The sequence below is a fragment of the Puma concolor genome, chromosome C2 (genome assembly GCF_028749965.1).
Source record: "Puma concolor isolate L17-30 chromosome C2, mPumCon1.1.hap2, whole genome shotgun sequence".
Classification (NCBI taxonomy): Eukaryota; Metazoa; Chordata; class Mammalia; order Carnivora; family Felidae; genus Puma; species Puma concolor.
In genome coordinates this window covers 131,356,386-131,379,599 of record NC_141675.1, presented here as the reverse complement: position 1 = coordinate 131,379,599, position 23,214 = coordinate 131,356,386, and the positions used below count along the sequence as shown (strand labels likewise).

Genomic DNA, 23,214 nt, shown 5'->3' with positions numbered 1-23,214 from the left:
TTATCAATAAAAGGAAGCAAGATGAAGTCATTTTTAGACACGCATGTTATTTAACAATTTATCTCTAATTTACCCTGTTTCAAGTAATCACTGGAAGACATGTTCCACTAGAATGAGGCCATAAACCAAAAAAAAAAAAAAAAAAAAAAAAAAATATTAGGGGTCAACTCAAGTGATAGGTGAAAACAACTCCAGGAAAGCAATTATAGAACTGATATGCAGAAAACCAGTACCATTTGGAGCTGGTCAAAATGCTAGAAGAGAGATATTGTCAAGAAGGCAGAAGAGGCACATCCTGTATATAAGCATACAGAATAACAAAACCAGTATAATAGGAATTTCAGGAAGTTTAAAAAAATTTTAAAAAGCAATCTCATATGCATTAGATATCACAAATATCCCATTCTGTTCTCTTTCTTGAGAATTCCACATCCCAATATTCTTGCAATTAGACAAGGCCATATGACTGATCTGGGCCAATGAAACGTGAGTAGGAGTAGTATAAATCATTTCTGATCTGAAGCAGTAAAATCCAGGGGATTTTCCACTCCATTCTCCCTCTTTTGCATTAGAGGTTGCTGTTGAGCTGGCACAGCCACAAGATGAGAGCATTCTGGACTGCTAGGTCAATGCATTAAGGGAAAACTGCCCAGGGGAGCCACTGGTCCTTTGCTGGACTTTGTATGAGCAAAAGCCCCTGTGGTTCTGGCATTGCTCATCATTGTGATGTAGATTAGCCCATTCTGTCTAACGCAGTATTTTACATAGTTCTGTCATAAATAACATTTACATGTTCACAGTAATAAAAACAGTAATTATTGTTTTATCCAGAGTCCTGATATAACTATATGGCAGGCATAGGAAAAATAGTGTGTGAGAATGCTGTGCGGGGTGAGGGAGCTAGGCATCTATGTTGGGGAGGTGGAGATGCTGGGTGTCCAAGAGAACAAAATTCTCTTCTTCCACAGTGGAAGGTCAATAAACAGTACCTAAAATTCAAAGAAATAGTAACGGAAATGCGTCTTGGCCTCAGCTTTGGACTGTACTTTCTATTTGGAAAAGCCCCTCTTGACAAGCATATAAAAGGCTGATCAAGTGAAAACAGATATTGGGTTTTACTTTCATAGGAGTGACTACAAAAGCTCAGGTTTTTAACGATGGTAAAATATGTAACCGTTAATGATACTTGCCTGGCTTCCCTGACTCAGAGTGGTGGGGTAGGTGAATTGGTAGCAGGCCATCCTGGCAGCCAGGGATGTGTTTCATTATCAAACCCTTAGCGGCAGTTAATTGAAGGAAGGGTACTCATCTGACATGAGCGGAGACAGTAAGAGTGGAGGCTAAAAGACCCTCAGCTTAGTATGGTTTGTTCGTTGTTGTTATTGTTTTGAAATAAGACAGTGTGATCCTAGGAGCTATGAGGGGTCTATCTTCCCCTTAGTGTTAACTGAAAAGCAAAAGCCAGTGTGCAACATGAAGAGGAGGAAACAGATGTACAGGGAGATAATGCCCCGTGTCCTTGTAAAACCCAGTTCCCACCCCTGGAAGCAACTCCTACATGTAAACTAACTCAATTCTTTTTCATAGTTGGAGCCAGAGAGTTCTGACTATTAAAACTAGTGCTTACCAACTCAGACCTGGAAAGGCAGCTTAATTCTTTCCTCTGCACCTGAAAATACACATTCCTCAGGTAGTTAGAGGGAAGGAGCTCATGTGGACTCTCTCCTGTGCCTCCACACTTTCTCTGCCAGCTGTGCATGTCTTAGAATTGGCCTCTGGTCCTTCTTTAAAAAGCACTGAAAAGTTTGTCTAGGGAACAGTGTGGAACCAACAGAAAGATTCAAGTCTTGAACTGGATGTTTTCACTACCATTCTCACTATAAGCCACATACAACACAAAGTTTTTATAGGATATGAAAAAAAACCACTCTCCCCTCTAACGTTTATATCTTTCAGTAGAGGAGACTAACATTAATTGTCTCTTTCCCCACCTCTAGAAACTGCTGGAGTCCTTTTGCTGATAGTGTCAGCTCGGGTTTATAGCATCCCACTCTCCTGAAAGGCAAAAAGAGAGTCAAATGCATTATACTACTGAGAGGACGTAAGCTGATGAAGAAAAATGATTAATCGATATTTGTGAGCAACACATTGAAACAAAGAGAGAGTCTGCATTAGCTGCAGAGTGTAAAGCATTTTGTAGAGAGAGCATTTCTGAATCCACTTCGTCATTCTTGATTTAGCAAATGTGAGCTTTTCTTCTTTCTCAGCTAACAGCCAAAATAATTAACACAGAGTTTATGTGAACTTAGAAGGTGCTGCGCTGAGAAAAAAAGAGAGAGAGAGAGAGAGAGAGAGAAATTGTACAAACCCTGTGGCCAAGCCATTTGCTGCAAGAAATAGAACTGTGGACATCTGTTTTCTGGGAAGTGCTAGCCTGGAGTGCAAAGGTGACTGAAACTCAGAAATCAGATCAACATTTTCCATCTTCACACCCTATGCAAGTTTCTCTGAGTATCTTGTCAGGAGAAATAAGGAGAACAGGACCAGCTTTAGGTTAAAAAATCTCAGAGGAGAGAAACTGATTATTTAAATCAACATTAAAAAGTACATCAAAACGAAAAAGATTTAAAGTGTTTCAATTGCCACTGTCCATTCTAAATTCATACCAAAGCTAAATATTTCAAGCTTGTTATGCGTTTGCCTTTTGAACTGAAAGAGACCCGTAAGATCACTCAGTTCTTCATTCTTGCCTTAAATGGCAATGGAAGAGGACGCCTAAAAGGTTAAGCACAAGTCCAATTTCAGCAGCTGGCAAAGAGCAGAAGAGAATATCAAAGCCCATCCTCCTGGCTGCTGATTAGTCTCCTTTCACCACGCTGTGCTTTAGGTAAAGTCTGTAAGAGTCCCAGTATGATAATGGGAATAAAGTCACGCATGAGAAGCCTGGTGGTCTCCGAGGAATATCAAACTTCCCACTTGTTAGAAGGCAATTTTTCTTTCCCAAAGAGGGAATGACAGCCTTCTTTTTGAAAGCTATTCAAAGGTACAAATGTGTGAACTTTGAGCAACCCGCTAAGGCAAGTGTATTGCCTAAGCGTAAAAAGAAATGGCGCAGGTAAAATCAGGTGATTTCATGTAAGAAATTTTATACCCTGGAGTCTAAATATCTTGATGATCCTTAAAGAACAAAAAAAGCAGGCTCCTTGTCACCACAATTGAACTGCAACTCCATTACTGAATCAATACTCTCGCTAGCAAATATCCCTTATGGAGTAGTGTTGTAACACAAATTAGAACAGTTTTGGGAGGGGGGAGTGGTAATGCTGGGAAACTTGGAAAAAATAATGGCTTCAAAACAGAATTTATTTAAAAGACAGAACTGAGGCTGGTGGGTGGGGGCATGAATGGCTTACATTTTGATGAATTTTTTAAAAGAAGAGCAGGGTATACACAGTTTGTTTTCAAGTTAGAGGATAAAATGATGAAATGGATCTTTTCTCCAAATAAATACTGTTATGCTACATTTTCATGGTCAATAGTGCTCCATTCGTAGGTGTCCCTCGTTTCAAAAACCAATTTGGCTTATCTGTTTGCTCCTCCTTACACATATCTCAAAAGCTGTAACAGATTCAGGGAAACAGATGACCCAGTCACAAATGCTTACTTCTCCAGGGACCTGCCTTTAAATTGACCTTGAGCTTCACAAACCAAAAGGAGCATCTGTGTACCTCAGGACAGTATTAAATCTGGAAAAAAAAAAAATTAAATAAAAAGGAAAGCAGGATAGGCAGAGTTGGCCAAAGCAAACAAATACTCAGTAGGGCAGCCGAACCAATAGATGAGAATGCAGAGCCCACATTAAGTAGGCTGGTTTGTTAGGGGGTGTAAGTGGTTACAGGAAATGTCTGTTTAGATTAATGCCACACAATCCTCGGTCTTTTACAAGAAATTTTTAAATGTGATCTTGTCCAACTTTTTATATGGCTTTTTATTTCTGTCCTTTTAGTTTAGAAGATTTAGTTGGTGTTGGGGGAAGAAAGAAGAGCCTGGGGTTCCGTCAAGTAGTACCTGTGTCAAGAAAAATTTAATTGTTTACTAATAAATTTTAACGTACTGCTCTAAGTCCCTGCCCTCTGAAGAGGAAACACACACAACCATGTGGTGATATTCGTGGAATTACAGGCTACCAATGGATAAACTGAAACCAAGTTTTGTATGATTTGCGACATAAATAAAAATCACCGCTACCAAGGAAGGGAAATTACCCCAGTTAAAGCTCAATGGCCTGTGCAGGATCTGCCAATTTTTAAATCTCCAACTGCCACCTATTGATGAGGGCTATTTTAAGAAGTATGAAAAGTTTTAAAAAAAAAAAGTAAAGAAAAAGCAAAGGTAAAGTCTGATTTTTCTCTGACAATCTGAAATAAACACAAAACCAGAATTTTTGAAAGATATATAGCAGGACATAAAAACTATAGATTAAATATTTATCTAGTACTTTCCAGGTGCTTTGCTTAGTGTGGCTGGTTAAAGATGGCTACAAATTCTTTAATGTTTCTCCCATGGAAAGGTGGGGTCTAGAATTCCTTCTTGAATCTGGGTTGGTTCTGTGATGATTTAGACCAGTTGAATATGGCAAAAGTATCTCTGTGTTAGTTTCTGGACCCAGCCCCTAAAAAGCCATCAGCTACTGTTTCCCCTTTCTTAGAACGCTCTCTCTGGGAGCCCTGAGCTTCTAAATAAGAAATGATTATTCTGAGAAAACCTACTGAATAGGTCACATGAAGGAGCGCTGGTCTACTGTTCCACCCTTCCGGTCATTCCTACCACATGCCGGACATGTGAACGAAGCCACTTGAAACCTCTCTACCTTCCCTGAATAGCTCATCTGCCAGCTAAAAACCACCGAGTGACTTCAGTTGATAAAATGGAAGAATAAGGTAGAAAAACTGCCCCACTGAGAGCTGCCCAGGTTCCTGACCCACAAATTGTGAGAGATCTTAAAATGGTTGTTTTTCAAAGCCACTAAGGACTGGGGTGGGTATCAGAAAAGGTAATATGCATGCTCTTTACATTTGTTAACCTATTTAATCCTCATAATAGTCTAATCATGTAGGTAATACTATTTGCCCCATTTTAGAAATAAGCCTGAAGAAACTGAAGCTTAATGAGATTAAGTAACTCACTCACAGTCACATTGCTAGTAAAACGGCAGAGCAAGAATTCAAGTTCGGGCAGTCTGATGCCAGAATCTATACTTTTAGACATGACATTTTTTTCCATCTATCCTGAAAAAAAGTTAAATAAAATCACAATCAATAAATATTCATGGAATGCTATGAAATATTGTAAAATACTCTGATAGGTGCAATGTAGCATGGGAAGCATGACCAGTGATAAAAGAGACACATTCTCTGATGCCCAAGCCAAAACAAACTTCCTTCCTTAATCTATCCCATCTCCTCTCCAGTTGCTTCTATCTCATCCCCCCAATTTCTTTACAACACTTAACCTGATCTGAAATCACCTCATTCGTTAGGCTGTTTATTGTCCTTCTCCCCCTTTAGAACTTAATCTTGGTGGAGCTGGTGTGGTATGGCTTGAACACCCTGTTTTCTCATCCTTTTCAGGATAGGCTCTTAACTCTAAATTTCTCAAGGTTAAATATGGAAGTGTTGAGGAAAAGGGCCCAGAAGAACTCTCCAGTTGTGTGCATTTATTTTGGGAAGGAGACCATAACTGTCAAAAGAATACTCAATTCAAAAAGTATAAAAAGCTGGGGCACCTGAGTGGCTCAGTTGGCTAAGCGTCTGACTTCAGCTCAGGTCATGATCTCATGATCTCGTGGTTCGTGGGTTCGAGCCCCTCATTGGGCTCTGTGCTGACAGCTCAGAGCCTAGAGCCTGCTTCAGATTCTGTGTCTCCCTGTCTCTCTGCCCTTCCCTTGCTCACACTCTGTCTCTCAAAAATGAATAAACGTTAACATTTTTTGGGGGGGGCTATTTTTTTCAACGTTTATTTATTTTGGGGACAGAGAGAGACAGAGCATGAACGGGGGAGGGGCAGAGAGAGAGGGAGACACAGAATCGGAAACAGGCTCCAGGCTCTGAGCCATCAGCCCAGAGCCCAATGCGGGGCTCGAACTCACGGACCGCGAGATCGCGACCTGGCTGAAGTCAGATGCTCAACCGACTGCGCCACCCAGGCGCCCCAAACGTTAACATTTTTTTTAAAAGTATAAAAAACTATTTTAAAAAAAGATTGTTTCTCAACCTTTTTTTTTTCACTGCCATCCATCACAAAATACATTTTTCTTAAGGGTCCAGTATGTGACCTTGCACACAAAGAGAGAAAAACATGGAAACAAAAATTTCATGAAATAATATTTCCTCTAATTTCATGCAGTACACTCTGATATTTTTCTATTTTATTTATTGCATTTCATATTCGAAAATGATGGCCTTGACCCACAAAATTGATTTCAGAACTCACTAGGGACAAACACTCACATAGTGACAGTTGAGCCACTTAAAAAAAAAAAAACAACTAATTCTAGCTCTCCTTCTGGATGAAGTGTTAGAATCAGTTAAGAAGAATAAGTGTGGCATCTTGGCAGACTGGTAGAAACATCTGAGGGCAGGTGTGAGCTTGTGAACTTCTCAGTCATACTGTGTATCAGGTACTTGCCCACCCCCCTCTAGGTAAGGTCCACTTTAGAAAACTTATTTCCATGAAATAGGACTTTCTGCGTGTGGGTATGCATATCTATCTGTGTGCCCATGGGCTTCAGGGGTGGGGCAGAGGGATACAGTGAGGAGTATGATAGTCTGATCTTTCACAAAGGAGGTTCTTTGAGAGCATATCCTGTGGCGAACCTACAGATTACCTACCAGAACTTCACACAGCATCCTGTGGGTACGCTGAATAGGGAGGCAGCTAGTACAAGCAAAAGATCACTGCACCTGGAATCAAAAGAAGTGGGTTGGAGTCCTAGTTCTACCACTTGGGCAAGTTACACAAACTCTTTGAGCTTCAACTCCTTCTTCTTTATAATGATAAAAATAAAGAACTCTGTTCACCTAGCAGGGTTATACTGAAGAACAAATAAAACAATGACTAGGTAGACCTGGGGACTTGTTATTCTTTTCTCCTTAAACTAGTTCCCACTCGTTGAGAATACTTCCAATTAATGTAGTAATTATTTTCAAATAACTCACATTCATTCAATACATGTTTTTTTTTTTTCAGATAATAATTGTACAACCTCCTTCAACTGTATTTCAAGTATTTCATTTGCTGACTGATGCCTCTTTTCCTCTCAGCTAACCCACTCCATCTTCTGAAGAGAAGGACTTTAATTTGTTCAAAATCTTACTAGCGGGGCGCCTGGGTGGCGCAGTCGGTTAAGCGTCCGACTTCAGCCAGGTCACGATCTCGCGGTCCGTGAGTTCGAGCCCCGCGTCGGGCTCTGGGCTGATGGCTCAGAGCCTGGAGCCTGTTTCCGATTCTGTGTCTCCCTCTCTCTCTGTCCCTCCCCCGTTCATGCTCTGTCTCTCTCTGTCCCAAAAATAAATAATAAAAACGTTGAAAAAATAAAAAATAAAAAATAAAAAAAAAAAATCTTACTAGCAAGAAGCAGCACCTTGGGATGGTGGGAAGTAGAGCTGACTAATTAGATGGAATAAAGTTAGTAGAGAAGAGAATTAATGATACAGAGGGTATGGTCCAGAAAATTCTGGACTTGGGAGTCAGAAAACCCATCGTTTAAGCCCCAGACTCTTTGTTTGTTTGTTTGTTTGTTTTTGAGAGAGAGAGAGAAAGAGAAAGAAAGAGAGAGAGGGGAGCGAGGGAGGGGCAGAGAGAGACACACAGAATTCGAAGCCAGCTCCAGGCTCTGACATGTCAGCACAGACCCTGACGCGGGCTCAAAGTCAAGAGCTATGAGATCATGACCTGATCCGAAGTCAGATGTTTAACCCACTGAGCCACCCCAGACTTAAACCCCATACTCTTAATTCACTACCTATGTGTTATGGGCTGAATTGTGTTCCCTCCCCAAAAATCATGTGTTGAAGTCATATGTGACTGTATTTGGAGGTAGGTTCTTTAAAGGGGTAATTAAGTTAAAGTGAGGGCATTAGGGTGAACCCTAAACTACTATTCCTATATAAGAAGAGATTATAACACAGGCATGTACAGAGGAAAGACCAGGTGAAGACACAGAATGAACAAAGCCATCCATAAGCCAAGGAAAAAGGCCTCCGAATAAAGGAACCTTGTCAACACCTGAATCTTGCAATTCTAGACTCCAGAACTGTGAGAAAATTAATTTCAGTTATTGAAGACACACTGTCTGTTGTAGTTTATTATGACAGTCCAAGCAGATAATATATGTAATCTTAGCTATGTCATAAGAATTAAATTTGATAAAATGCGCTTTAAAAATTATTCTGGGAATTTCTTGTGTCTTTATTTTATCAAGGTAAAAGAAAGAGGACTTTGTCATAAACAAACTCTGACAAAGAAATTTTTTTAATATTTTTTTAACTTTTATTTATTTTTTTGAGACAGAGAGAGACAGAGCATCAACGGGGGAGGGTCAGAGAGAGAGGGAGACATAGAATCCGAAACAGGCTCCCGGCTCTGAGCTGTCCGCACAGAGCCCGACGCGGGGCTCGAACTCACAGACCGTGAGATGATGACCTGAGCCGAAGTTGGACGCTCAACCGACTGAGCCACCCAGGCGCCCCGACAAAGAAATTATAGACTTTTGGAAATACAAGCTACATCCTTGCTCTAAGAAAATGAGTAGCATCTTCATACCCCTTGCTTAAATTCCCCTTTGTTTGCAAATCCTTCTTGTTTGTTCTGTTTGGTAAGTATATTCAAAGATAATAATCTTTGAATGAATAATAGAGAATCTTGTGACTGCAAAATAACTGCAGAAGTGAATTTTATAACTTGATTTCGTCAATGGGCTCATAATCTTGATTCTGGGGAAAGTAACAGAATTGTAACAGCCCCTCTTCTTACTGGACACTAGCCTGGTAGTCCCAATGATGTTCAACTGTAAGCAAGACCCCTCTGACCTGTCCTCCACCACCAAGCGGACAGAGCCAGCTTTGGGGAAAAGCACCACTCCACCGGTGAAAATTCTACCCATTCAATGAAAGACTGGGAGAGTCCAGGTGATTTCTGCATGGAGACTGAACATCGCACTTCACATGGGATAAAACGCATGTGAAACTTTTTGCCTTATATCCTAAAATTTCCTTCTTTGTTCTATAGAAGAGGATAGCGCCAGTTCTTTTTTCATAAGTTATGGTAGGAATGTACACAAACATTGAAATGCATATGTCCTTAAACCCAAATGCATACAAAAATTGTGTTTATTCATGAATTTGGAGATTTTTAAAAATAATCTTTACCTTTTGTCCAGTACTTTCCAAATATTCTAAATTATATTAAATTTATAACCAAAAAGAGAAACATTAAATTGGCATGCAAGTGTAATTTAGAATGGGGATTACTTGTGATTTAGTAAATGATGCCTGGTAATCATCATGAATAAACATATGAATAAATAAATGAGTTATCTTTGACAACTTGAGAATAAAAGCTAATTTTAAAAAATGACTCTGCTTTCTCTGTCTGATGATTGGGCCATTCAGAAACCACACAGAATGCTCTCCTTCTAGGGCACCCTACTTTGCAGTAGGGAGCCCAGGGCATGGCCACCTGTTGTTGTCCTCTTATGGTTCTCTCACTGATCGTTCTGAGAGTACGATAGCACACAAACCTTAGAGGTCACGTAACAGCTTCCCAAAGAGTTTGCACACATCTGTATCTTTAAATCTTCTCTTGCTATGGCAGGGAATCGCCATTCAATTCTTTGAAAGAGAAACTGTACTGGGAGTTATTATGTCTTATGATGCCTAGATTTCTTTTCACACTCTAGATTGTGAAAATGTGATAAGAGGAGGCAGGTGGTAGAATGATAAATGATCAGTAGTTCCCTGTTAGGGAAAAAACACAAGTTAGAACCATATCTACAAGGTCTCATAATGGCCTCTAGTGCTTACATCTCTTGAACATCAATGCATTTAAAGTCATGTCACAAGATAGAACAACCACAAAATATATTATGCAAGCCTTGATTGACAAAGACAAATCAGGTGTGTATGAGACCATACATCGATTTGCATACACATTGCACAATTGCATCAATCATGGCTTTTGGAGCACTGTGTGTGTGTGTGTGTGTGTTTTAAACATGGCCTTTGGAATCAGGCACATACCTAGATTCAAATTATGGCTCCACTACTTGCTACCGTGTGATCTCATGTAAGTTATTCAATTCATTGAAGAACTACTTATTTAGTGATTTTCATGAGCCAGGCACTGTGCTAGGTGCAGGAGGTATTAATTATGACTATAATAGTCATGGTCTCTGCTATTATGGAACTCAGTATGGTGAGGAGACAGGCATTAAAAAAATCATAGAGGGGCGCCTGGGTGATTCAGTTGGTTAAGTCTCCAACTTTCGATTTCAGCTCAGGTCATGATCTCACAGTTCATAAGTTCAAGCCCAGCATTGGGCTTTGCGCTGACAGTGTGGAGCCTGCTTGGGATTCTCTCTCTCCCCCGTCTTTCTGCCCCCCTCCCAGTTGTGCTGTCTCCATCTCTAAATAAATAAATAAACTTAAAAAATCACAGAAATTAATGTAACAAAACACCACTAAGTTACATATATCCCCCACAGCTTTTTATTTTTTTTATTTTTATTGTTTTTTAGTGTTTATTTGTTTTTGAGAGAGAGAAAGAAAGAAAGTGGGGCAGGGGTAGAGAGACAGGGGCACAAAGTATCCAAAGTGGGCTCTGCGCTGACAACAGAGTCCCGCTCGAACTCACAAACCTTGAGATCATGACTTGAGCCAAAGTCAGACGCTTAATAAACTGGGCCACCCACATGCCCCTCCCCACAGCTTTTTAAACCATTCTAGTGGCTGGATTGTCTGTGTAGACCAAGGTGTAACTAGTGGAGATTAGTGGGTAGAAGCTAGACCAGAAATAATTGCTATGCATTTTGAATGGGGAATATAAGTGCTATTGCCTCGGGGAATTGGTGGTGGGAATTCTAGTGCATTTATTGTTGCACTAGTGCAACAATAATCTAGTGCACTAGTATTGGTTGCATCCTGTGTGATGGTGAAGTCAATGTGAGAAGGGACAATCAGAGATTTTAAGAAAAATTCCCACAGAACTTTGCAGATCAGGGTTTTGGAATAAAATGTTATGGAACTATGGTATCCTGTTCCTTTTTTTGGTCTCCAAGTCTTAAGAAGTGCCTCTAAAGGCATCACAATCCCAGACTTCAAGCTGTACTACAAAGTTGTAATCATCAACACAGTATGGTACTGGCACAAGAACAGACACTCAGATCAATGGAACAGAATAGAGAACCCAGAATAGAGAACCCAGAAGAGAGAACCATAGAGAAATGTATGGCCAACTAATCTTTGACAAAGCAGGAAAGAACATCCAATGGAATAAAGACAGTCTATTCAGCAAGTGGTGCTGGGAAAACTGGACAGTGACATGCAGAAGAATGAACATGGACCACTTTCTTACACCACACACAAAAATAAACTCAAAATGGATGAAAGATCTAAATATAAGACAGGAAGCCATCAAACTCCTCAAGGAGAAAGCAGGCAAAAACCTCTTTATCAAGGCCACAGCAACTTCTTACTCAACACGTCTCCAGAGGCAAGGGAAACAAAAGCAAAAATGAACTATTGGGACTTCGTCAAAATAAAAACTTCTATACAGGGAAGGAAACAATCAGCAAAACTAAAAGGCAACCGACAGAATGGGAGATGATATTTGCAAACGACATATCAGATAAAGGGTTAGTATCCAAAATCTATAAAGAACTTATCAAACTCAACACCCAAAAAAACAAATAATCTGGTGAAGAAATGGGCAAAGCACATGAATAGACACTTCTCCAAAGAAGACATCCAGATGCCAACCGACACATGAAAAAATGCTCAACATCACTCATCATCAGGGAGATATAAATCAAAACCACAATGAGATATCACCTTACACCTGTCAGAACGGCTAACATTAACAACTCAGGCAACAGAGGTTGGCGAGGATGCGGAGAAAGAGGATCTCTTTTGCATTGTTGGTGGGAATGCAAGCTGGTGCAGCCACTTTGGAAAACAGTATGGAGGTTCCTCAAAAAAATTAAAAATAGAACTACCCTACAGCCCAGCAATTGCACTACTAGGTATTTATCCAAGGGATATGGGTGTGCTGTTTCCAAAAGACATATGCACCCCAGTGTTTATAGCAGCACTATCAACAATAGCCAAAATATGGAAAGAGCCCAAATGTCCATTGATGGATGAATGGATAAAGAAGATGTGGCGTATATATACAATGGAGTATTACTCGGCAATAAAAAAGAATGAAATCTTGCCATTTGCAACTATGTGGATGGAACTGGAGGGTATTATGCTAAGGGAAATTAGTCAGTCAGAGAAAGACAAATATCTTATGACTTCACTATAATAGGACTTTAAGAGACAAAACATATGAATATAAGGGAAGGGAAACAAAAATAATATAAAAACAGGGAGGGGGACAAAACATAAGGGACTCTTAAATATGGAGAACAAACAGAGGATTACTGGAGAGGTTGTGGGAGAGGGGATGGCCTAAATGGGTAAGGGGCATTAAGGAATCTACTCCTGAAATCATTGTTGCACTATATGCTAATTTTGATGTAAATTAAAAAAACCTAAAACTAAAAATAAATTAATTAAAAAAAAATTTTTTAAAGTGCCTCTAAAATGTTTTTCTTTTGTTTTAAAAAATGCTAAGTGATTTTGGACTTATGCAGTAAAATTATGGCAGGTCTAGGACAGCATCAGAAAGGGTCTGAGACAAAATCTATCCATGTGGATGAAAATACAGTAGATATAGCAGAGATAAATGGATACTGACATACAGAATGCTGCTATGAGAGCAAAGAGCGAACAACCTATTTTAGAGGGATGAGTTGAGGAAACTGAGAACCGATGTTCCAGCAGAGACCTAAATGAGGAGAAGCAGTAGCCAGGCAAATTCTGAGGGAGTGCATCAGGCAGCCTGGGTGCAAACAGCTCATGTGAAGGAAAGACAAGTGTGCCTCTTCTAGAAAAGAAAGACAATCATGAACCTGGAGTGGCATGAGCAAGGACAAGGTGGTAGAAGATGAGGCTGGAGAATTGGGTGAGATCAGAACAGCCAGGGTATGGTGGGTTGGCTTCCACAGAACATCACAGAGCAGGATTTTACAGGGAGAAGCAATGTGAATCAATATGCATTTTAAGAAGGTACTTGTGACTACTATGTAGATTGGATGGGAGCCAGAATAGAAAAGAGGACTGTTACTACAGGAGGCTGTGAGGGATGATAGTGCCTTGAACTAGCAGGTTGACCCTGGATATGGTGTTAAGTAGACTGTTCAAGTTGTATCCTGGGGATAGAATCAATAGGGCCAGTGATGTAAGTGGGGGGTGAAGGGATGGCCAACTTACCAGTAGAATAAAGGGACAAAAACAAAAACAAAAACAAAAACAAAACAAAACAAACAACCAGGATCCACCATACAGGCTCAAGGTGAGCATGAAATAAAAATGCATATCAGGTGCACATAGGAAACATTCCTCATTTGTAAGCTGTTATTATACAATAAATAAGCAGTTTAAAATGATTTTCAGTCATTTTATTTTTTTAAAAAAATTGCCCAGAAGATGAGCATACTGCCTGGTCAGGAGTTAAAGAATATTGAGCGTTGATACTTGGCTAATTCTGAACACTTCCTTTAGATGCACATATCTTCGAAGGTACTATTATTTTTCACTTGTTTGGAATGACTGCCCATCACTTTACTACATCCTGAAAACAACCCCAATCAGAGGAGAGCTGTTTACTTTCTGAAGGCATGAAGGAGTCAGAGAGATGACAGTTTAAAGGATGAAAACTTTCACTCAAGACCTCCTCATAAATAGTCCAAAGCATCCATAAAGTTGGTGCATTTCTCATGATTCAAACGGGTAAACCCAATCGAAAAATTTTAGTAACCTAACTTTTTGCCTCTGTATCTTGAGATCATAATTCTGAGAGAGTTTTCTTACATATGACAAATACTTGACCTTTTGTAAAGGTGTCATTTTCTCAACATGACTGTAGGAGTGACAGGAGAGGTGGCAGGTCAGAGAAGCCAATGAGTGCTATTTGCATCTTAAGAAAATGAAAATCAAATTGCAAAAGTGCTATGCACAAGACAGAAAAATAGATCATTCCTGGTCACTCGTCCAAGCTGATAGACTACCGCACCCCATCAAGGAAGACCTCTGGTTGTTTTCCCAAATAAAATAAGCATTAAAGGGTCACTTTTTTCCACAGGTGTCTTTCTACTTGTCAGCCTTGTTGTTTTTAAGGGTTTAGTAATGAGCAAAGAAGGAGGCATAGGTACTTTAGAAAAGTCCACATTCAAGTCACAATGGTGTGATAAAATTTCTCAAGGCTTCTGACAGAAGGAACTGCAAACATACCATGAGCCCTGATGACAGAGGACTCAGAAGGAGAACTTTCTAAAAAACTGAATAGACTCATTGAGTCACCCAGATCTGTCTTCCCGATTTTCATTGATTTATTTTCAAAGTTTCTGCAACAATTAATTGGTCATTATTTACAATATCCTTCTGGAGTGAATCAATGCTATTATCCCTGATGTAGTTCAATACCGTAATATTATCTCAATAACTTTTCATTCTACTTACTCTGTTCCCTGGTCTGCAAGGATGGCTTCTTACCATGACAGCTCCTCATGCAAGTTAGCTATTGATATTTTTAAACAGCCTTTGTATTAGCGGGTTTTCTTTTCTTTTTTTTTTTTTTTAATTTTTTTTTCAACGTTTTTATTTATTTTTGGGACAGAGAGAGACAGAGCATGAACAGGGGAGGGGCAGAGAGAGAGGGAGACACAGAATCAGAAACAGGCTCCAGGCTCTGAGCCATCAGCCCAGAGCCCGACGCGGGGCTCGAACTCACGGACCGCGAGATCGTGACCTGGCTGAAGTCGGACGCTTAACCGACTGCGCCACCCAGGCGCCCCTTGTATTAGCGGGTTTTCTACTAACTAGTAAAATGGTGTCCTGCCAATCCCAAACCTAAGAGGGTTAGACCTTTAATACCTTTAATGTCATTGGCTGCCAGACACTCCAAGAGTGCAAGACTGTTAGAAAAGTCCACCACTTCCTACTGGCTGTTCTAGTGCCCTCTGTGGAACTGCAGAGAGCATTCAGTGTTTCATGCCACGTTCTGACATAACAAAGGGGCTGTGAGGTCTAATGCAGATGGACAAATGATCCTCTCATCGGGGTAATAATGAGACACTACTGCTTATCTGTACATACAACTGAAAGTTCCCTAATCGCGATATATTGTAAGCACCTGACGCGTCTGAAGCAAACCCCTGTTCATTTCTGCATGCTTTGTGCCAGTCACAGAACATGCTTTCAAAAATGTGTGATGGATTGAACTGAATTCGGTTTAAATAAGGAATAGTTTGACCATTTGGCTTTTTCCTTTTCCCCAGGTCAATAAAATGGCAGCTAACCTGGTTGTTATTTTTCAGGTGCTCTCAGCTGAAAGTGGCAAAAAGCCAGGTAGGTGTGATGAGAACTGATAGTGTATTTCTTCTGTTCCCAGGCTTCTGGGTCTTTGCCACAGGAGAGAGTGGCAGTGAGCCAGAAATGGAAGCCAGAATTGCACAGGGAGCACAAGTCTCTGCCTTATACTAAAGTGTCCATAATTATAACTTACTCAAAGCTAGCATGCTAGTACGAAAGAAATGAATTAGGTACATTCACAACTCTGGAATATTCTGATGGAATCATCATAGGTTCAGAAGTCAAACAGAAATGAAAGAAAAGTTAAAACATTTGTTGGAGTTTCCGTTATTTCATTTTACAACTTACCTCTAGGAAATCTCTGCAGTTGACCTTCTTTATTAGATCTATAAACACTTTCAATACAAATGATACCTAATAGGGGTTCCTGGGTGGCTCAGTCAGTGGGGTGTCCAACTCTTGATTTCTGCTCAGGTCAGGACCTCACTCACAGTTTATGGGATTAAGCCCCACTGTCTCTCTGCCCCTCTCCCCACCCCCTTTCTCTCCTTCTCAAAATAAATAAAATTTAAAAAAGAATGATACCTAAGTTATGACTTTCCCTTTGATCCCAAGTTTACAACATTTGTACCAACAAACTTAAGTTGAAAGGCTACAGGGGAGAGAGTCTGGGTGGTCTTTCATATAGAAATGAAACCACATGCCAAGAGCTCAGTTACAGAAGAATAATGCCTTGCAGGCTCCAGGGTATGGGACAGTTCTCATGGTGGCAGCAAGGTAAGCGTTAGGTCTCTGAGAGAGAAAGAGCTGTAATTTTTGAGATCTGAGGTTTAGAGTGAAAGACTTGTAGCAGTGGTTAATTTTGTTACTACAAACACAAACACAAATCACACACACACACACAAACACACACACACAGACACACACACACAAACTGGGAATATTAGTTATACAAGTAACAGATATTCATATATGCCCTCATTGGCATAATTTATATTGTCAGTACTAAAGGGCTCACATAGATTCAAAAATTAAATTTAAATTGGTGATGTCTGACAACAGTTCCATGAGCACTCAGATACAATTCACGTGAGGCTACTCTCTCTAGCTCCTTCCTTGACTGACTTTCTTTATTCTTTCCTTCTTAATTTCTATGACCATATTCATTCCATCTGCATTTGAGTCCTACCATTGATACATTGTGGGCATAGTAGTCTAAACGCAATGATGAAAGAGTTAAAGTAATAGCTAAACTTTTTTTTTCTATAGAGTTGTGTACTTAAACTACGAATTGACCAGGAGTCAATGGACCTATACACTAACCCAAGCTCTTCTAACAGGTATTCATGTGATTATTCACATTTGCTAGCTCATTGGACAACTTCTTAAGTAATCTGGGCCTCGATTTTCCATCTGTAAAATGAAACCAAGAGTCCATTTCCTGTCCACCCCATAAGGCTATAGGATCAAGTGAGAATACATACATGAAAGCTTTTTCCAAACTGGAAAGTGCCATAAAGTACCCTTGAATTTATATATATGGTCAGGAAGCATGAACTCATATCTACAATAAAAATGAAATAACACCAAGTGATTATTTGGAAATGTAAAGATAAAAGGTTGAAAGCAATCTGTAGGAACTAAGTCAAAATTATGATAACATCAGCAATAAGAATGTTTAATGTGATCCTATTTACATCACGGCCGAAGTCTGGTAGAGGCAGAGGGGCATTTGAATTGTGTATAATTGTCGATATATTGTTGATTTAATACCCAAAGTTTGTTTGACTGGCAAATATCACAAATGCTAAGCTAATTTTGAAAAAACATCATACCACCTTCTTGTGACCCCCAATCTCTGCCCTATGCTTTAAGTTTCATTTCCTGTTCATTATATATTACCCTCAAGGTTATAAGGAAAGGAATAAAAAGGATGAGTCAATAATAAATATCCTCACCAGAAAAATAAATACTGAACTGAGACTGTTGTTAATAAGAGTATCACATGTAAACACAGATTATTTTTCTTCCCTATGTGGCAATTAAAAGCACTCAACATTGAAGTTCTTAGTTTTTTTTCTTAAAGCACATCAAGAAACTGGAAAAAAATTCAGAGAACAACAACCAAATTAAAAAGTTTAGTAAATAAAGAAGGGTTGAGAGTGGGGCAACCTTAGATATGAGAAAAATAAAACAACTAGCATGGTAAAAGGTCAAGGGAAGATAGAAAATTTAGAACCATTTTGCATAGCAGGCAAAGAATAAAATACAATTAAAGTTCTTACTGGTATGACCTACCGTTACAAAAGAAAATACACAGCAACATGCCAATTATTTAGTTTCACTTCAGTGCAAAAAAAAATCCCATTCTTAAGAATCAGCTTCAGGATTAAATTGTAATCATTCACAATGCCAACTTGTTTGAAATGTCCAAGTCACTTCCATTCTTTCTTTTTCCATGAATGGCAGAAATAAAGATGCAAATAACGGACACCATCCCTCAGAGCTAATAAAATGCTAAAGTGTAAACAGTGCAAAAAAATAGACATTACAGGGGCGCCTGGGTGGCGCAGTCGGTTAAGCGTCCGACTTCAGCCAGGTCACGATCTCGCGGTCCGGGAGTTCGAGCCCCGCGTCAGGCTCTGGGCTGATGGCTCCGAGCCTGGAGCCTGTTTCCGATTCTGTGTCTCCCTCTCTCTCTGCCCCTCCCCCGTTCATGCTCTGTCTCTCTCTGTCCCAAAAATAAATAAACGTTGAAAAAAAAATTAAAAAAAAAAATAGACATTACACAATAAATAATTTGTATTTTATTGCTAAATTATTCAAAACCTCATGGAAATGTGACCCCTATGGTTGTGTAAATAGTAACACCCAAAACCATGACTGCTGGGAGACTATTTAAAGATGTTTCATCAGGAGTATCATGACTTCCATGTTTTTGCACAGTGGGCAATTTATTTTCATTTTGGGTTCCAGGCAGGAAGTGTTTATTCTTGCCAAAGAGGATGTAAAAATCTTCCCTACTCCTGTTGCCATTGAGGTTGCTGCTACCACAGAGAAAACAGGATTAGTTGCCAAAGAGAGAACATGGATCCAAATGAAAGACGGAGACATGAGAAAAGAGTCACAGCATCATATGGCCACAGAGAGCATTTGGTGAGATTTGGACAAAATTGGGACTTCCAAAGAAATTGGTTGAGAAAGATTCAGTACATTATGTACTCATTAAATATATACACATAAAATAAAAGGTAATGATAAAAAAGTAAGCAGCAGATGTTTTACTGCAGATCACATGGGACCAGAGACTTGCCCGGTACAGAGAAAGAGTCCAGATCAGGCCAGATGAATTTCCTCAGATGATATAAGATTATTACTAGTCCTTTAAAGAGAAAACTTGATAAAATGTGGCAGATATTTCTCCTTTTAAAAAAAATGCTTCTAATATAAAAATAGAAAAGATAATTTCCTAAACATCATAAGTAGTATTTACTAGAAAAGAGGTACCTGGCTGGCTTAGTTGGTAGAGCATGTGATTCTTAATCTCAGGGATGTGAGTTTGAGCCCCACATTGGATGTAGAGATTACTTAAAAAAAAATTATATATATATATATATATATATATATATATATATATATATATATATATGAAACCAACAGAAAACATTAAAAGATGACATACTAAATCATCCCCAACAAAGCCAAGAGTAATACAAATATAACTGAGGGTCACCAATAGTTTGGAGGCTATAGCTCATGCAACAAGTTTCAGAAGAGTTTGCTAATTGATCAAATTGTGGAAAAGAAGAGAAAGAAACTATTATTATTTGTGGATGATGTAATTTTATGCTTAGAGAATCCAAAAGAAATAACTAAATGTTTATTATTATTACTACTACTACTATTTCTATTAGAAATAGGATGTCATGTCTGAGAAAGTAAAAGTTGGAGCCCATAAGTTTTCATGATTGTTTGCATGGTGGTAGCAAAGTAAAGGAATTACTGAAGTCCAACATTTTAACTTTAATAGTGATCTTCTCTCTATCTCCAATACAATGACTTTACTGCAGGCCACCACCCTCTCTGGTCTGGGTTACTTTAACAACTACATTCTTTTTTTTTTTTTTTATTGTTTAATTTACATCCAAGTTAGTTAGCATATAGTGCAACAATGATTTCAGGAGTAGATTCCTTAATGGCCTTACCCACTTAGACCATCCCCCCTCCCACAACCCCTCCAGCAACCCTCTGGTTGTTCTCTATGTTTAAGAGTCTTTTATGTTTTGTTCCCTCCCTGTTTTAACAACTATATTCTTTCTTCTCTAATCAATGATCCTCACAGCTGTTGGAGTAATTTTTTTTAAGTTGAGATATAATTGACACAAACCATTATATTAGTTTCAAGTGTACAAGATAATGATTTCAACATAATATATATACTTCAAAATGATAACTACAATAAGTCTAGTTAACAACCATCACTACACAGTTAATTCTGTTTTCTTGTGATAAGAAATTTTAAGATCTACTCTCTTAGCAAATTTCAAATATACAGTACACTATTTTAACTATAGCTTCCATACTGTACATCGTATCTCCAGGACTTTCTTATTTTATAACTGAAGTTTGTATCTTTTGATGACCTTCACACATTTTATCCACCCCAGCAACCACAAATCTGTTCTCAGTATCTGTAAGTTTGGGTTTTTAGGTTTGTTTTTGTATTTGTTTTTGTTTTAAGATTCCACACATAAGTGAGATTATACAATATTTGTCTTTCTCTGTCTGACTTATTTCACTTGGCATAATACCTTCTAGGTCCATTCATGTTGTCACAAATGGCAGTATTTCATTCTTCTATGGATGAATAATATCCTATTGTATACATATGTCAAATTTTGTTTATCCATTCACCCATAGATGGACACTTAAGTTGTTTTTATGTCTTGGCTATTGCAAACAATGTTGCAGTAAACATGGGGTTGCATATATGCTTTTGAATTAGTGCTTTCATTTTCTTCAGATAAATACCCAGAAGTAGATTTGCTGCATCATACGTTAGCTCTATTTTTAATTTTTTGAGCAATCCCCATACAGTTTTCCATGGTGGCTGCACCAATTTACATTCCTACCAACAGTGCAAACGGGTTCCCATTTCTCCACATCCTGGAAAACACTTATTTCTTATATGTTTGATAATAGCCATTCTAACAGTTGTGAGAGGATATCTCATTGTGATTTTGACTTGCATTTCCCTAATGATTAGGATGTTGAGCACCTTTTTGTGTATCTATTGGTGGGTGACCTGTATGTCTTCTTTGGAAAAATGCCTATTCAGATCCTCTGCCCATTTTTTAATTGTATTGTTTGGGTTTTTTGTTATTAAGTTGAATGAGTTCTTTATATATTTTGAATCTTAATCCCTTACCAGATATATGATTTATAAATATTTTCTCCCATTCAGGATGTGGTCTTTCCATTTTGTTTTGGCTTATTTTCCTAAGTTAAAATAATTTTAGAATAAGTGAGTTCTATAAAGTGGACCTATATAAGAAAATATGCATAATTTCCTTTATGAAAAAAAAATAAAGTTAAAAAGAAAATGGAGAAAACGAACACATTTATATTAGTAACAAAAATTGGTAATGTTTTAATATGAAAAAAAAAATAAAAACTATAAGAAGAAACCTATACAGCCTTACTAAAGGACATACAGGAAGAAACACGATTTTCCCCGATGAGAGGACTTAATTCCATTCATATATAAAGGATATATATTATTAGATAAGTGCAATGATATTCCAAACAGAAGCTTGACCTTTTATTTTCTTTTTAAAATCTGACAAGTGGATACAAAAGTTAAGAAAATTTTGAAAAAATAATGAGAAGAGATGTAGCCCATCAGATAATAAGATGCACTCCCTTGTCATTATGAATATAAAGTCTAATACAAATATAAGAATAGAGAAATTGGTCACCAGACTAGAATAGAGTTCAGAAACAATGCAAGTATATATTAGAATCTATATATGATAAATTTGACATTTAGTATCAGTGGGGAAAAGGAAGTTTTATTCAATAAGTGGTATTGACACATATGAAAAAGAATAGTTGAATTCTTATATCACATTTATACCACAATAAATGACAGATCATTTAAGATATAAATGTGAAAACAACGAAATTGTAATCAAATTATAAGGAAATACAGAAGAAAAATTTTATAATGACGCCAATACAAGTCAAAATAAGTCAGATACCATTCTTCATGTATCAGCTTGGCAAAATTAAAAAAAGATTAAGTTGATTTACAAGTGGAGAAACAGATACTCTCCGATGTTGTTGATGAGATTATACATCATTAAAAACGTGCATACTCTATGACCCAGCAATCATCCTTCTAAGAATCTATTCTTTGAAAATAAAGAAAAGAATAACAGTCAAATTTTTGTTTACAATAGCAGAACGCTGGAAACAAGTTTAAAATCCATAAGGGGGTAATTAAACAAATCATAACATGTCTATACAATGGAATACTGTGCAGACATTAAAAACAATGAGGTGGATAACCTGGAAATATGTCCTGAATATATTGTTAAGTGCTAAAAGCAATCTTTCAACTATTATGCAAAGTATGGTTCTATTGACAGGCTTAATTGGTTCCCGTGTGAAAAGCATAGAAACTGGCTGACTCTGCAACCCTCCGCCCCTATGTATCATGCCCCTAACATTATAGTAGGGTTTGTCTCCAGGAATGAGCAGTGTTCAGGTCAAAGAGACATGTCACCCAAAAAGGTGATGACACCATGGAAGATTTGGCAGATGTTAGGGCCAGAAGACCAGTTGCTGAGACATTATTCCCTTCTCTTCATTGTAGCTGAAAACAGGTGAAGTTAACCCCTTGGAAGATGATTCCACCCTTCCTCCTAGGCTGGCTACCAACAGTTGGAATTCTGAACTATAGAGATAAGTTTTGATGAAAACCAAAACCATGAGGGGGAATAATGAAGAAAGGACTGATAAGTTAGTAAAAATAACTACTTCTGCAGTCAGAAAAGATATTTAAAATGAAATGTAATTATCCTTAAAGTGATGCAGGAAGGTATTTCATCTAGGTAGTAGGGACAGAAAATTATGAAAAAGAAGTAATATGTATTTGTAGAAATTAAATAACAACAACAAACCTTTATATGTAGACTGAATAGTCATTGCTACAGAGCAAATCAGTGAGTTGGGAGAGAAAATGGACCAATGTTCCCAGAATACATCATAAATGCATAAAGTTTAAAAGTAGAAAAAAAATCATCTAGAGACGTAGAGGAAATTCCCAAGAGGCGAACATCCATCTGGTATAGTTTCCAGAAGAATAGTCTGGAAAGAATAAAAAGGAAGCCATTGAATAAAAAATCTGGAAGGATATAGTTACAAAATAATTTTACAGTGATTACAGTGAAGTAGAGCTCAAGGGAGATGGGAGAAGGTAAAGGAAAATTTTTAATAATGAAATGTGCTGAGTGATTTA

The 23,214-nt window shown here is 38.2% G+C and overlaps 1 long non-coding RNA gene across 1 annotated transcript in view; it reads right to left on the bottom strand.

The window, feature by feature from the left end:
- Positions 1–23,214, bottom strand: part of LOC147577532 (uncharacterized) — a 104,210-nt gene that overhangs the window by 41,702 nt on the left and 39,294 nt on the right. The window contains exon 2 of the long non-coding RNA XR_015240373.1: positions 1,992–2,055. This is a non-coding gene — a long non-coding RNA (uncharacterized LOC147577532). The remainder of the gene's footprint in view (positions 1–1,991; positions 2,056–23,214) is intronic.